The following is a 15,603-nucleotide window of genomic DNA, read 5'->3' as shown; positions in this document are numbered from 1 at the left end:
GCTCAGCGTATACTTAGTGTGAATGCACCCTAAGTCAGAGAAATTCTCCAGTTACAAAGAATTAAAGGGGTTCTCCGGGGACTGTTATGAATATCCATAAAATACATGCTGTTTACCTGCATATGCTGCAATGCTATGAGGCTAGTTTTCCCTCTATTTGCATGTTGTTTGGTGTTTTTCTTGCCCCTGTTGTGCTGGCTGCATGGCCACTGGACTTCCTGGTATGAAGGAGGGATTTTTTTTTTTCTGTCAAGTCCCACAGCATTCTCCATTTACCCAGACTAAATTGCTGTATCCCCCTCCCACCCCTCTATTATCCTCTGTAGTCTTATTGCTTCATTTACTGACCCACATCAACTATTTGATTCCTGCCCAAAGCGTCTTGTATTCCATTCCCCTGTTTCTCTAGCCCCATCCCCTGCAAATACGGTCACACCCCACTGTCTGATGTTCCGCCCCCATGTTACCTCCTTTGTTCTGCCCTCTTTCTCTTCTGTTTCACCCCCAGCATTCTGAATTACTCCCCCTTCTTTAGATAGAGGAAAAAAGAAGCATCATGACTTATCTTCAGTTGGATGCTGCCTTGCAAACCCCATTGAAATTAATCAGATGCAGAAAAAACCTTAGCACTCTTTTGGAGTATTTTTTGTAAAAAAAATTTATGCTAGCATTTTTTTTCTGCTTCCCTTTCATTTCAATGTGCATTGAAATACAGGATTTCACTAGCAGAATAAATGAATGAAAGAGGTGTTTTTGAGGTAAAAAATCTGCCTGCAAAAACTATGTATGAACTTACCCTTTATTGAGTGAAAGTGTCTGGATGCATTTGTCAGTGCTTAGTAAATGTGAACCACTGAAATATAATATACGGCAGCAAGACTTCCAAAAGTAGTAAGCCCCTTGCAGATGGACCAATCACAGAAGAGCCGCTTTGGCGCTAAATTCAAATGGATGTATCACAGGATATCGCAGGACCACCACTGGTAATACTGGCAGTGGTCCCGATATGATCTATCGTTGTGCTGTGAAACAATGAAGCAGTGAAAAGATTGCAGGTTCAAGCCTCATAGGTGGCTAATAAAATAGTTTTAAAAAATTATTGAAAAGGTTTTAAAAATATATAAAAGGATTCAAATTAAAGCTCTTTTTGATTTTGTAATAAAAATAAATAAGCAAAAACAAACAGAAATAAATTACACATCCTCACATCCGAGGAAGATACCAGATGCGCAGTTAATAGCGGGTCACCCCTCCGTGAGCCATGATAACTGCAGCAAGACAAAGAGGCTTGGACTCTAAGAGGTGTTGGAAGAGTTCTGGAGGGATATTGAGCCACGCATTCTGCACTGCAGCCCACAATTGGTCCTGTATAGTTGGCACTGGGTCCATGGACACTGGTATCCACAGCATCCCATAAATGCTCTATAGGGTTGAGGTCGGGCGAGCGGGCAGGCCAATCGAGGGTCCTGAGGTCACTGGTGTGTACATTAAGCCAGTCCCGTGCCATCAACGAGCGATGACATGTTGCATTATCCTGTTGGTACACAGCATCTCCATCAGGGAACTCCAATTGCTGTTGGGGGTACAGATGGTCTGCCAATGCCATAAGTTGCACATATCGAGCACTGGTCATTGATCCCTGCACATGGAAAATGGGGCCCAATTGCACCATGTGAACACAGCCCAGACCATGATGGAGCCACCTCCTGCCTGGACATGTCCCTGTTGGCTTACAGGATCCATGGCTTCATGGGGCGTACACCACACTCTCACACCCCCATTGGCTCTGTACAACTGGAACCGTGATTCATGAGACCATGCCACATGCTGCCACTGTTCTATGGTCCAATGACGATGGTCACATGCCAGTCTTCAAGCTCTGTGTTGCGGCATCAGCAAAGGGACATGGGTCGGGCATCGATTGTTGAAGTCTATGTGCTGCGGTTCTCAGCGTATAGTCCTGGTGGAAATGGGGTCCTGACACCCAACATTCAAATTGGCAGCGATTTGACCCACAGTAGACCGTTGAGAGCCCCGTACAACTCTGCGGAGGTGACATGATGTCCGTTCATCGAACACTGGTCGACTAGTGTGGTGGTTTACACCTCTGCCAACGTTGTCTCTGGAATATTGCAGGACCACCCGAGAAACTATTGACCTTGGAAACCCAAATTCCCAGGTAATCTCCAAAATGCCATGCCACATGCATCTTGCCCCAATTATCATTCCACATTCACTTAACTCATGATGCGCTGCAATGTTCACAAGACATCACGAGACACCTGTCTGCATCAGACTGCTCAGATATCCTGGTGACAGTAGCGCCATAGGCCACATCGCGTCACACTGTCATATCCGATACAACCGGCACTGGGACATGCCTTTCCGTGACTTTTGGCCACTGAGTGTATTTTTCCCGAATGTCATAGCAGGAAAAGAAATTAAACCACAGTTTAGTTGCCTTTTTGCCCCTTAAAAATTTTTGAATAAAAAGAGATCAAAACATCAGTCATTCTTCAAAGTGTAGGCCCAAAGGAAAATAGAATGGCACCCCAAATATGGTTATGCTTCTTAATTTCTTCTTTTTTATATATATATAAATTCTTTATTTTAAAACCAAGAAAAACACAAGAAAACAAACACAAACAATTAACAAAACAGGACCCAAAAACCGAGTCCACAAAAAGCACAAACCCCAACCAAAAAGGACAATGTAGGGTATTTCAAGAGCAACAAGTAACGAAAAAGAAAGGAAAAAGTAAGCAGGAGAGAGGAAGAGAGAAAAAAAGGGGGTCAACGTGGAGGAAAAGCAGGCGCCCATGGCCACTGGAGACAGGAACAAGGCCGGCAGTATCACCTCAGCCCATTAGGTCTCAGTATGACTGCAAACCCTGGAAGAGAATCCATGGAGACCATGCATCCATGAGGGCTCCACGGGCGCCCAGCAGTGTCTCCCATGCCAACTTGCATACTCAATAGTGGCTGACTCAGCCTAGACCTCTGTAGACTCATACAGCAGATCTCTCTACTTGCCTTCTGCTTTACTATGCTCACACTCAGGGCTTCAACTGCATAGAGTGGAATAGAGTCCCGTATTTCTGATGCTGTCTTGCTGTTCTGGGCAGCAGTCAGTGACATCAACTTTATGTACCTCCTTAGGTAGAAAGAGTTATGAGGCAGTCGAATTAGGGAACCTCTGAATAAGGTCCACTAATATATTAAAATAGCACTACACACACACACACTTGGCGCCAAACACTCACCTTTAAAGATGTGCCTCGATCTCCATCTGCCCCATTGTAATGCAGCATCTTTGGGTCACAGTGTTCATCATCATGTCAGCAAAAAGCAAACTTTACAACAGCAACAACTGACTCTCACTTTCTCTTCCTGCAAAGAGGAACCCATTTATGGTACCAACATTAGCAGAACCTGGTGACATTACCACTAGTGAACCTATACTTGCTTACATTACAAAGCAGCACATAGTGTAGCGAACATTACAAAGCAGCTCTGGCAAAGAAGTATTGGCCTAATTTTCTTAATGTGTTCCTATCATTCTCCTCAATTCGGTATAAGAGTGAACTGCGGAGGAGGAACAAAAGGAACAATTACTGCATTGTTAGATGTCTGATGAAGACAAGAGAAGAAGACTCCTCATTAACTCCAAGTTATAAAGGTGCCCACGAGTAGCCCAGGTGCACAATATCAAAAGAGGGCTGTTATTTTACTGGGGATTATTACTACCATGGTTTTTCATAATCATTTACTATGACAATGTATGCCAGGAAGGACCTCAAGAGAAACGGTATATTCCGACCACATCCTTCCTGGGCCTAGAATCCTTCTCTCAGACAGGTAGGAAGGATTGAATTAATAAATGACAGAAGTTTTTGCTTATCATTCTGTTTAACTTCTCTATCCCTGTAGAAGCTATGGCCTACTTAAAAGAAAGGTCCTCAAAGAACAAACTGAGCCCTTATTATGGTGTCAGATTTTGTTATCCAGGAAAGGTTTGGGTTCATTTCCCCTTCTAGAATCTTTCCATTACTATAGGAGCAACTCCAGATCCTGTTAGTTAGTAATATAGTACCTGAAGGGAGTCATGCACAGTAGCAAAAGTGATGAAACTGAACAAAGATGGCCACCTCTGTCCAATGGCTACATGGGAGCTGCATGGTCTTCCTCCTTGGTACATAGATGCATATAATCTATACTACAACTGAGTTAAAATTTACAAGAGTCTGAACCATGGCATTGATACTGGTTTCATGGTTTGATTGATCTCTCAACAGTATGCTACAGAAGATAGTGAGTGTGTGGGTGCCAAAGGATATGGTATGGCTAGGGTTGAGCGATCGTGTTCGGAAAAGATCGGATTCCGATCGGCGATCGAGAAAATTTCACGATCGCGATTGGAATTCCGAACACGATCTTTCACAGTGGGATCGAGATCTGTACGATTTCCCACAATGCTTTGCTTAGCCTTCACACTGAGTATATAGTGTATACTCAGTATGAAGGCTCCGTTGCGGTTCCATAGGAATGAATGGAAGCAGGCGGCACACAGCCTTAACCCCCTGCGCGCCTGCTCCCTCCATTCATTCTAATGGGAGACTAAACTAACATCTCTAGTAGCTACTTACCTCCAGAGATGGCTGCACCGCTGCTCCGGTGTTCTTCTTCGCTTTGCTGCCGCTCCACGCTGCAGTCTTCTCGCCTCACTGCCGCTGCCTCCCAGGTTAGTGTTTAAAGAGCTAGGAAGGCGGGGCTTGTGGCTTAGGAGAGTGTGGGTGGGTACAGGGCGGGGAGACGTGACGTCTCCCCTCCCAGTACCGCCCACACTCTCCTAACCCGCCCACACACTCCTAACCTGGGAGGCAGGGGGCAGAGTGGCAAGAAGACTGCAGCTTGGAGCGGCAGCGAGGCGAAGAAGAACACCGGAGCAGCCATCTCTGGAGGTAAGTGGACACCAGGGGGGACTAAGTAGCCAGAGGATTAAAAAAAAATCCTCTGGCTACTTAGTGATTCACTACACAGCGTGGATTCTAACAATTAAAGCGTTCAATTGTTAGATTCCATGCTGTATAGTGAATAGGATTGCTTTTAAAATTCGATCGCCGATTAATAAAAAAATCCCATTGACTTGCATTGGGATCGGAATTGTGATCGAGATCGGGTTCGAATGAAAAATGATTGGAAATCGGATTTTAAAATCGATCCTGAAAAGTCAAGATCGGCTCAACTCTAGGTATGGCTCAACAAGGTGTATTGCTCAGGCTAGTTCTTTAAGTCACAGCAGTTTAAAGGGATTCTACCACTAAACGAACATTTTTTCTAATTACCACGTCGGAATAGCCTTAAGAAAGTCTATTTGTCTCTTACCTTTAGACATGGTCTCTGCGGCGCCTTTCCTTAGAAATACCGGTTTTAACCGGTATGCAAATGAGTTCTCCACAGCAATGAGGGCGGGCCACAGCGCTCAAATGGCGATGGGGGCGTCCCCATTGCTGCCTGAGAGCTTCCCACCTCTTCTGTCTTCTTCTGTCATTCCAACTTCCGATGCCTGCATAGTACACTCTTGTATTGAACTACAAGAGTGGCCTCCCAAAAATGGCCAGCGGCTGGCGGCCATTTTTGGGAGGCCGCTCTTGCTCTTGTAGTTCAATACAGGAGCGTACTGTGCAGGCGTCGGAAGTTGGACCGAGACAGAAGACAGAAGAGGCGGGGTTGCAGCTGAAGATGGAGGCATCGCTAGAAAGAGCTCTTGGGCAGCAGTGGAGACGCCCCCATCAGCGCCGCACCTCCCATGAGGCAACCTGCAGCGAGCGCTTCAGGCTGCACTATGCCAGGGCCTCAGGGAGGGCGGAATTTTTGCTAACCTAAGCCAGTCCAGGACAAGCTGTCCTGGACTGGCTTAGCACGGAGCGGTGGTTTGGGGAGGCCACTGGAGGAGCGCTGCTCCAGCAGCCTCCCCTCACGCTCAGGCAGAGCGCAGGCAGTCTCCGGGCCTTCTCTCTCCCGGCGAACGGCGCTAAGCCCCGCCCCTTCTATTCGCCACGCCCCCTCCACTAAGCCACGCCCCGCTCCGCCCCCTCAGGGACGGCTTTCTGTACTTCGCCTCGGGCGGTGAAAGGGGCAGGTACACCCCTGGCCCCCATCACCGTTTGAGCGCTGGGGTCTGCCCTCATTGCTGCGGAGAACTCATTTGCATACTGGTTAAAACCGGTATTTCTAAGGAACGGCGCCGCGGAGACCACATCTAAAGGTAAGAGACGAATAGCCTTTCTTAAGGCTATTCTGACGTGGTAATTAGAAAAATGTTTGTTTACTGGTAGAATCCCTTTAAGAGATTTCTACAGAGAGCAGGGATGAACTGAACCTGGTTTTACTTTACTCAGAGGTACGTAAGCACACTGCTTACACTAAAGTCAGAAGCACACATTGATTTTCACCAGGACACACATTCTGTTAAACATTGCTTCAGAAATAATACAGTTCGCATACAAGTGCAGATTGGTGGCTTTGCCTACTGTCTCTTCTTCTCACTTCCTGTATTCCTTATCAAACAGTCAAAGCCACCTTCCCCCTATCTTACTGAACAGGACATAATGCAATATCATAATATTTAGTATTATTACTAGAAATCTAATACAAATGCTGATCAAATAATATACACAGACTTCTAGAGAAAGGACTCAGTGTTATTTGTGTGTTTACATAGAGATAATAGATAATAGACCAGGCTTTATCAGCAAACTGCAATTAGCTGTGATATCAGTGAGAGCACACAGGTCCATCTCCGTGGAAACAATGTGTAAAGAATAGGAGGAATAATTTCAGATAGCAGGAAAACAAATCAGCATTGCTAAAGCAAAGTGTAAGGGAATTGCTAGGACAGCAATTACCCAATAGCTGCTGGTAAACCCTGGAGGGAGGGGCACAAGAGACAGTGATTCCTACGCTTAAACCCCCTGCTGTACCTTCCTGCTTGCCGGTCCTATCCTAATTAATAGGCGACAACTGATTGACGAGCCCTTCCTATATATGTGACAACACAGAATGCAGACAAGATAAACAACAACAAAGGCAGGTCAGCTAGCCAAGGGACCGGTAACAGTTGAGCAACACAGTACAGAATCTAAGTCCAATAGAATAGTCAAAGGGTAAGCCAGAGGTCAAGAATAAGAATACAAGTAACAAACAGCAAGAGAAATGCCAGAACGCACGAGACAATAGCAAGCAGCAATGTGAATGTGAGCCAAGAATAAATAGGGAGGAAGAACCCGCCCCAGACTTGATAGGAAGATAAGAAGTCAATCACAGGGAAGGCTGAAATTAACTAATAGAGGAGCAGAGAGAAGCCAAGGTGAAGGAGACAGATGTGGTGGGAAATCAATTACCAAGGTGAGGGAATAGGACAGTGTTCAGACAATGCAAGAAGAAACCAAAAGAAGAAATCTCAGTCAGACACGTCTCCTATGCCGCAGCATGCAGTCAGAGGATGATGCCAAAGCCTGGATGGGCAAAGATGTTACACAATGTACCTAGGAAAACCCTTCAACTTACATAAACTAGCAGGATGGATAGGATCCTTGAGATGTGAATACCCCTTTAAGTCTGTTCTTAGTTGGCTTCATGAATTTATACGGGGCAGACTTGTTGCAGATATATCTATAATTTTTTTTTATTTATTTTAAAGGGGTTGCGTCTGCAGAAGTGCATGGATTTCTGCAAGCATTATTCAGATGAATAGAGCAGCCAGAGAAACTTCTCTGAAAAGTCTGCCACATGAACACGCATTCTTAAAGTCTCTGGACACTTTTTTATTGTTTTGGTTTGGTTTTAGCAATTTTACTATTTTTTCTTCTGCAACATGCTTGTTTTCTCATGCATTGAGGGCTTTCAGTCCTCTTAAGGGGGCATTCACGCATCAGAATCAGTGTAAAAATAAAGCCTCCCATTGACTTCAATGGGTTCTGTTTTCCGCATTGAACCCATTGACCTCAATGGGAAAAAAAGCCTCCCATTGATTTCAATCAGATCCGCACGGAAAACAGAACCCATTGAAGTCAATGGGAGGCTTTATTTCAACACTGATTCTGACTAGGGTTGAGCCAATCTTGACTTTTCAGGATCGATTTTAAAATCCGATTTTCGATCATTTTTCATTCGAACCCGATCTCGATCCCAATTCCGATCCCAATGCAAGTCAATGGGATTTTTTTTATTAATTGGATATTAAAAGCAATCCTACCCCCTGGTGTCCACTTACCTCTAGAGATGGCTGGTCCTGTGCCCCGTGCCTTCATTCTTCGCCTCGCTGCTGCTCCATGCTGCTTTTCTTCCTTCGCTGCCCCCTCCCTGCCAGGTTAGGAGAGTGTGGGCGGGTTAGGAGAGTGTGGGCGGGTACTGGGAGGGGAGACGTCACATCTCCCCGTCCTGTACCTGCCCACACTCTAAGCCACAAGCCCCGCCTACCTAGCGCTTTAAACACTAACCTGGGAGGCGGGGCAGCGAGGCAAGAAGAAGGAGGGCACTGGAGCAGCCATCTCTAGAGGTAAGTAGCTGCTAGAGATTTAGTTTAGCCTTCCATTCGAATGAATGGAGGCAGCTGGCGCGCAGGGGGTTAGGGCTGTGTGTCGGCTGCTTCCATTCATTCCTATGGAACTGCAGTGGAGCCTTCACACTGAATATACATCGTATACTCAGTGTGAAGGCTAAGCAATGCATTGTGGGAAAAATCACCGATCTCGATCCCACATAAAAAGATCGTGTTCAGAATTCCGATGCCGATCGTGAAATTTTCTCGATCGTCGATCGGAATCCGATCTTTTCCAAACACGATCGCTCAACCCTACACGCCAGAATCAGCGTCAACTTCCTTCATGTGAATACCCCCTTATTGTGAAGTCTGTTAGAGAGATCTCTGATGATTTGGTCTGCAGCCCTTAAAGAAATTGAGTACGGCTAGAGAACATAGCTGCTTTCTCCTTCTCAGGAATTGACCACATTTAAAAAGCTAAAGTTTAGTCCCACTACAATTAATGAGACTAAACAGGAACCTGGCTTTGTGATGGACGTGATGTCATTCCTTGAGAAGGAAAAAGCATCCATGCAACTTACTTAGCTTATATTTCTGTTCAGTAGAGAAGAAGGAGAGGCTACAGACAAAAGCAGATATCATATTGAATAGGACTGAGAAACCTGCAATGTATGCGAAAATGTGCAGGCTGCTAGGCACAACTGGAGTAAAATATTTATTTTAAAAAAAACAACAACAACAAAAAAACATGTCACAATTTTTTTTTAATCTCATAATGCAGCCAATGCAATAAATAAAAAGTCCATAGCCTTTAAAGAGGACATTTTACCACCTCTAGCTCATTGCATCCATTAATAGGTGCCACCCCAGTTTTTTTTGTACAGTTGTTTTTTCTCTGGTTCCCACCATTCCTGAACAATCAGTGCTGTTAACTTCATTATTCAATTTCTTAATTACTCTTTCTACAGGTGAATGGTTAATTAAGGTACTCTGCAGGTAGGTGGTTCTTGACTGTCTGCTCCATCCCAGGACCACCCACCTGACAGTAGAGAGACTAATTAACATGCTGAAATTAACAGTGATTGCTCAGGAATGGTGGGGGCTAAGAGAAAAATCTAACTGTGGCAAAATTGGTGGGGATGCACCTATGAAAGGAATCAAAGAGTTAAAGGTAGTCAAGGTGCTCTTTATGGATTCAACTTGCCTTCTTATTCTAGGAGAAACTCTAGTTTTGGCCATTAAAAGGATTTTCTGGGATTTAAATCTGGGACCCCCACAGATCAGCTATGTGAGTAGCAGTGGCACTCTAGTGAGCATTGCTTCTACTTCACAGACTAGTGATGTCATATTCATGTGTGCGTCTCAGTCTCATTTACCGTATTTTTCGGACTATAAGACGCACCCAGGTTTTAGAGGAGAAAAATAGGGAAAAAAAAATTTTCAGGCAAAAAATGGTAAAATATTTAATGTATGGGAGTTGTAGTTTTGGAACAGCTGCAAGGCCACATTGACAGGTGACCCTGCAGCTGTACGGGGATGTATAGGACGTTTTTTTTGTGGGGCCAGGTGTACTTTTTAGTTATACCATTTTGGGAAATGTTTATTGCTTAGATCACCTATTATTTAATTCAGAGGCAAAACAGAGAGAAAAACCCAGCGGTTTAGCACTTTTGATTTTGACGTTCACTGTACATAAAACTATTAGTAGACCGGGCATTTTCGGACACAGGGATACCTAATGTATATGTTTCACAGTAATGTTATACTTTTATATGTATTCTAGGGAAAGGAGGTGAACTTTTATTTATTTTATTTTTTATTATATTTTTTTTAAGTGGTTTTTTTTTTTTTTTACTATTTTATTATCCCCCGCCTAGGGGGCTTGAACCTGCAATCATTTGATTGCAAGTCCCATAGACGGCAATACAAGTGTATTGCCGTCTATGGGAGATTCTATACATTACTATCGCGGAGTGTCATAGACCAGCTACAATAGTAATATATATCTATGACAGGCCTGGGAGCCTTCATTAGGCTCCCAGCTGTCATCGGAACAGGTCGGCTCCTGCGGCATCGCCGTGCAGGAGCCGGCCTGCATCACTAAAGGTATGGGGCCGGTGGGGACCGGCCCCGGGGCTAACTAACTGCCGGGACCTGCGGAGGAGGAGCGGATTTACAGCATGCCACCGCTGGTTTTTTTCAGCGGCAGGAGCGTGGCAATCTGCAGGCCCCGGCAGCTAAGGCACTCCCCGGCATCTGCTGTAATAGACCGGCAGATGCCGGGGACTGTCTTAGCTGCCGGGGCCTGCAGATTGTCACACTCCTGCCGCTGCAGAAAACCAGCGGTGGCAGTAGCGCGGCCATGCTGCAAATCCGCTCCTCCACATTCGGACTATAAGACGCACCCTCATTTTCCTCCGAAATTTTTGCGTCTTATAGTCCGAAAAATACGGTAAATAAATAGGGCTGAACTGCAGTACCAAGTACTACTGCTATGCAATTTACAGCGCTGTGATTGGAGAGCGTTAAAGAGGCTACAGCACTTGTTTGAATACTGAACGAGATCCCTTATAACAACTGATCAGTAGTGCCAGGTGCGGTGCCCATCTTCTAAAGATAATTCATCAATAATATGTACATGATATAAAGAAACAGTACATTAACAACATGTAACTATATCAGTATATATTATTTCTAGAGTATACCGCCACATCTATCTATTAACGCCTCAGGTATACAGTAATCTGTGACACATAAAGGAAACTACACAAAAGAGACACAACAAAAAGGCCATTAAGAAGATATCAGATTTGAGCCAGCAATGTGGGGAATGTTCTGTAATTATTAAAAACAGCCTCAGGGAATCCAGTCTAATGAACAAACCCTTTACTGTTACTATGTAAGCCAGGGGTATAACACACAAATTATATCCCAATAGTGGCTCTGCCTGGAGAGACTTATGGTGAAGTTTCGATGGGAGTTGTAAGAGTTATTTCACTACTATTACCCAGACATCATAGAAACAGCTATCTAACATTTATTGCAGTATATGCATTTATTTATTTAATAATAGCATTATCTTTAATTTTACACTTGGAGAATGATTATCAATATTTCTGAGAATGAAAAATAAAAAAAACTATGAAATAGTTTTTAAAATATGAGTATGCATATTGAATCTCAAAAGAGTATTCCCATCTCAAAGAACCTATTTAAACTGCTAGCTTATACAAATCACAGAGGCAGTGGTGTAAATCCTGGGGTACCCGCTGCCACGCTGTCTGGGACATTAGGGGTCCGGTGGACCTCGAATGTTTATTTTTTTTTTTATTTTTTTTTTTTAAATAGGCCTTTACCTGCCAGAGTAAACCAAGCAGGTAACGGGCTGTATTTACTTCCCGATCCTTGCTCTTGCTCATGGCTGCCTGGGAAGCGGAGGTGGCTGTGAGCAGATCCGAGGACCAGTAAGTGAGGCTACGGTCACGCAAATCCCAACAAACAGTTCTATCTTTATATTCCAGGGTCTTTTTAGACCTCAAATGTACAGCACCATTGAAATGGGGGTTATTCAACTTCTAAAAATGAACTGGAAATAAATCCCCAGCAGTGCTAAATACTCACTGTTCTCTTGTGCACACTTTGCTTGGCTTTTTTTACTTGCTGCTCCTTATTTACATACAGTGAATCTATGGAAAAATGACATTTCCCATGATTCATCTGCCAGCTTGCAAATGTAACCTCACAGTTGAGTCCAATGATCTGAATAAATATATATATATATATATATATATATATATATATTTAGGTAATGTTTTGCAATTATGCATCCTGTTATTTGACCCAGATTTTTAAAAAAATTTGATAACCTTAAGATGTTCTAAAAATAGACAATACTATTAAATACCTCAGCCTTGAGCAAAAAAAAATGTCTACTGTAATAAGTTATATATTTAGATTGGCTTGTCTAATTTATGATGTCTCCATTACAACTATAAATCTGCCCTGATGTCTGACTGCAGCATGGACCTTAGGTGCAGTATTTTCCAAATATCTAAATAGTCAATTCACAGATATTAATTTTCCATACACAGTGTATTACAAAAGATTAGCATTTGTATGACACGCTGCATAAAGCAGCCTGCCATGCAAATGAATGGCAGATAAGCCTGGAGCCTTCAATATGCTCCTGGCTGTCATTACAAAGGGAAGACGGCCTCGGATGGCAAAGCCGACAAAATGGCGCTTTAGTCAACTTTAACCAAGGCACTGATAGGCAGTGATCGCAGGTATTAGTGCCAGGTCCCTGCCCATATAATGCGGCCCTGCCACTCAGCTCCTAAGCAGCTCTCATATTTAAATACCCGACATCCACCATACTATTATGATGAAGGGGTTAATCTGAAGGGGTTAAACTGCATCAAATTTTCCAAAGTGTCTTTGAGAATCTGGTGCAGTTTTAGGTTTCCTAATCTAATGTTAAGCCACTTATTAATTGGCTTATTTTTGTGGTGCAAAAATGTGGCACAGTGGCTGAAATTGTGGCACACATTTCAAAATTGTGGTGTAATGGCTGCCTCATATTTTAGCATAATCAACCACGCCCCCTTTTCAACAAGCCCTGCCCACTTGTCATACAAAGCCCACAAAATGATAGAAAGTGTTTAAAGCATAGAAAATGATGTGTAGATCATATATGAATGTTTTATGGCACAAATTATGCCAGCATTCTGGTGCATATATATTAGTTTATCTGCCCCATTGTTGAAAAAATTTATTACTCTATCCAACGATAATTAATATTTTGTTTAAGCATTTACAAGTATTTATTATGAAATTTACAACTTTATAAAAAAGTTTTATTATAAAACATAAAATAAATATTACAACATATTGCTATTATACATCGTACCATAGACATAGACATTTTATGACTCCTTACAAACATTCAAAGAACAGTTTCCTTTAGTGCCAAAGGAGTTAAAATATACATTCTTATATAAAATAAAAATAATAATTAAAAAAAAAAACTCACTCTGGTTAAAAAAAAAAAATACAGACCTGTCTGCATGTTTTTTCTTTAGTAATTATATAATTTTATATCAATATTAACTATTTTATTATCATGTGGAATGTGCTTTAGCAAAATATCATTTTAATGTGTTATGTAAAATAAATATAATTAAACATTGTTGTATTTGACGTTTTTTAATATCCATTTTCATGCCTGATGGCATTATATATTTGGTTGCGAGATTTTCATGATTGTTATTATGTTTGCTGTGCAATGAGGGGTGGATTATAGATGGACAAATAGATCTAGAGTAGAGATGAGCGAATAGTATTCGAATCCTAGATTGGAATACCTCCGCTCCCTTAGGAATGAATGGGAGAGGCTGATCGCGAAGGGGTTAAGCGCCAGCCGCCGGTCCTATTCAATCTTATGGAGCGAGGCATTAGAAACTAGAGTTTTGAATACTATTCACTCATGTCTAATCTAGAGGCATCTACCACCTAGTGGGCTATACCTTCACTTTTCATGCAGAGCCCTCAACACAAGGGATATTAAAAGTTGTAATATGTGACAAATAATGTGATGTTTCAACTTTTACTAATATATTACCATGCATGACACTTCCATAAACAGGACGGGAGAAAACCGGGGACACCAGGAAAGGAAGAACATAGATATATTGGTTAGACACTGTAAACATCTTGGGATTTTTTTGTATTGTGTTCCAAAATACTTGTTAAACTCCTGTTAGGTTAGTCACATGTTATATGACCTGAGATTGAGCCCTCAATATTTCTTTGACTCCGATAACCTTGAGGAGCTCCAGCAACCTTGATCTGACACTGTGTCCAATACATATAGAGGTAGCCGATTATAAAAAAAAAATTCCAAAAAGAAGAAAATGACACAAACTGTATGATTACGACAAAATTTTTCTATACAATAAATTATGTTTTGCATTATATTTAATTTTACATAACAAACATAAGTTGCTTGCTAAGATCTCCATTAAGTTGCTGTGTGTATCCATAAGGTAAAACAAAATTTAATTCCAAAAATTTATTTTTTTGAATGCATTCTTCGTTTTCCCAGATATTCATTAAAAGTGACCTCCATCTAAAATTAGTGCTGAGTTAAGTAATCATAGAAATGAAATGTTACAGTTACTGCTCAAACTAAACTAAACTTCATTCATCAACGATAACTTGTGGTATTTAGCGGAATGCCATAAATATACTCTTTATTGCCACTCCTCATAAAATTATAGTAGGATACAACCATGTCTGAGCCCTTCTGGTTTTGGCAATTGAATCAACTCTTTTATGCCTATTTTTTCTCTTAAAGGAATTCAGACATTAAAGGGGCACAGACTAATTTTTAAAGCTGACAGTGATTTGCTTGGATGTCCAGAAAAAGTTTGCCAACCACAATCTATAGGTGGCATCAACCTATTTAAGGGTTAAAGAGTTGATTGAAATGAAAAAAAAAAAAGTGGTTTTTTTTTCTAGAAACTGTGGCATTATTGTCCATAGGCTTTGTCTTATAATGAATCTTACTCCTTGGACCCTTTTATACAGATTTACAAGACTTGAAGCAATGGTATACGTAGAAGAAAGGTGGGTCCCAAAGAGAAATCTATTGGCTCCCATTGCATTTAGTGTTGACTCATACCACACACTATTCTTATATCAGCTCCCTAACGTCTGTACGTGTGACCCAAAGGGGCGTAACTAGAGGTTTATGGGCCCTGGTGCAAAAGTTCAGCTTCCCCCTTTCCCCCCCACAACAATTTTCTTCCCTAATGTGCTACCACCTCCCCCCAGAATCCATCCTAGACTATACTCTGACCAGTTGCTCCATTTAGAATGAAAAGGTTAATTTTCTCTTTATTGACAGTGGAAGGTTATTTATCAGAAATATTCTAACTCCAGTTCACCAGAGGACAGGGGTAATACTTTTCCAATGAACAAATTGCCAGTGATCAGAAGTAATCAAAAGAGTGATCAAAGAAGTTTAATCAGCCTTCGTGTGGTAAGGGTGACATATA

Source organism: Leptodactylus fuscus, chromosome 7 (genome assembly GCF_031893055.1).
Source record: "Leptodactylus fuscus isolate aLepFus1 chromosome 7, aLepFus1.hap2, whole genome shotgun sequence".
NCBI classification, from domain to species: Eukaryota; Metazoa; Chordata; class Amphibia; order Anura; family Leptodactylidae; genus Leptodactylus; species Leptodactylus fuscus.
The sequence above is the reverse complement of the archived record's forward strand: the minus strand, read 5'-3'. Positions refer to the sequence as shown.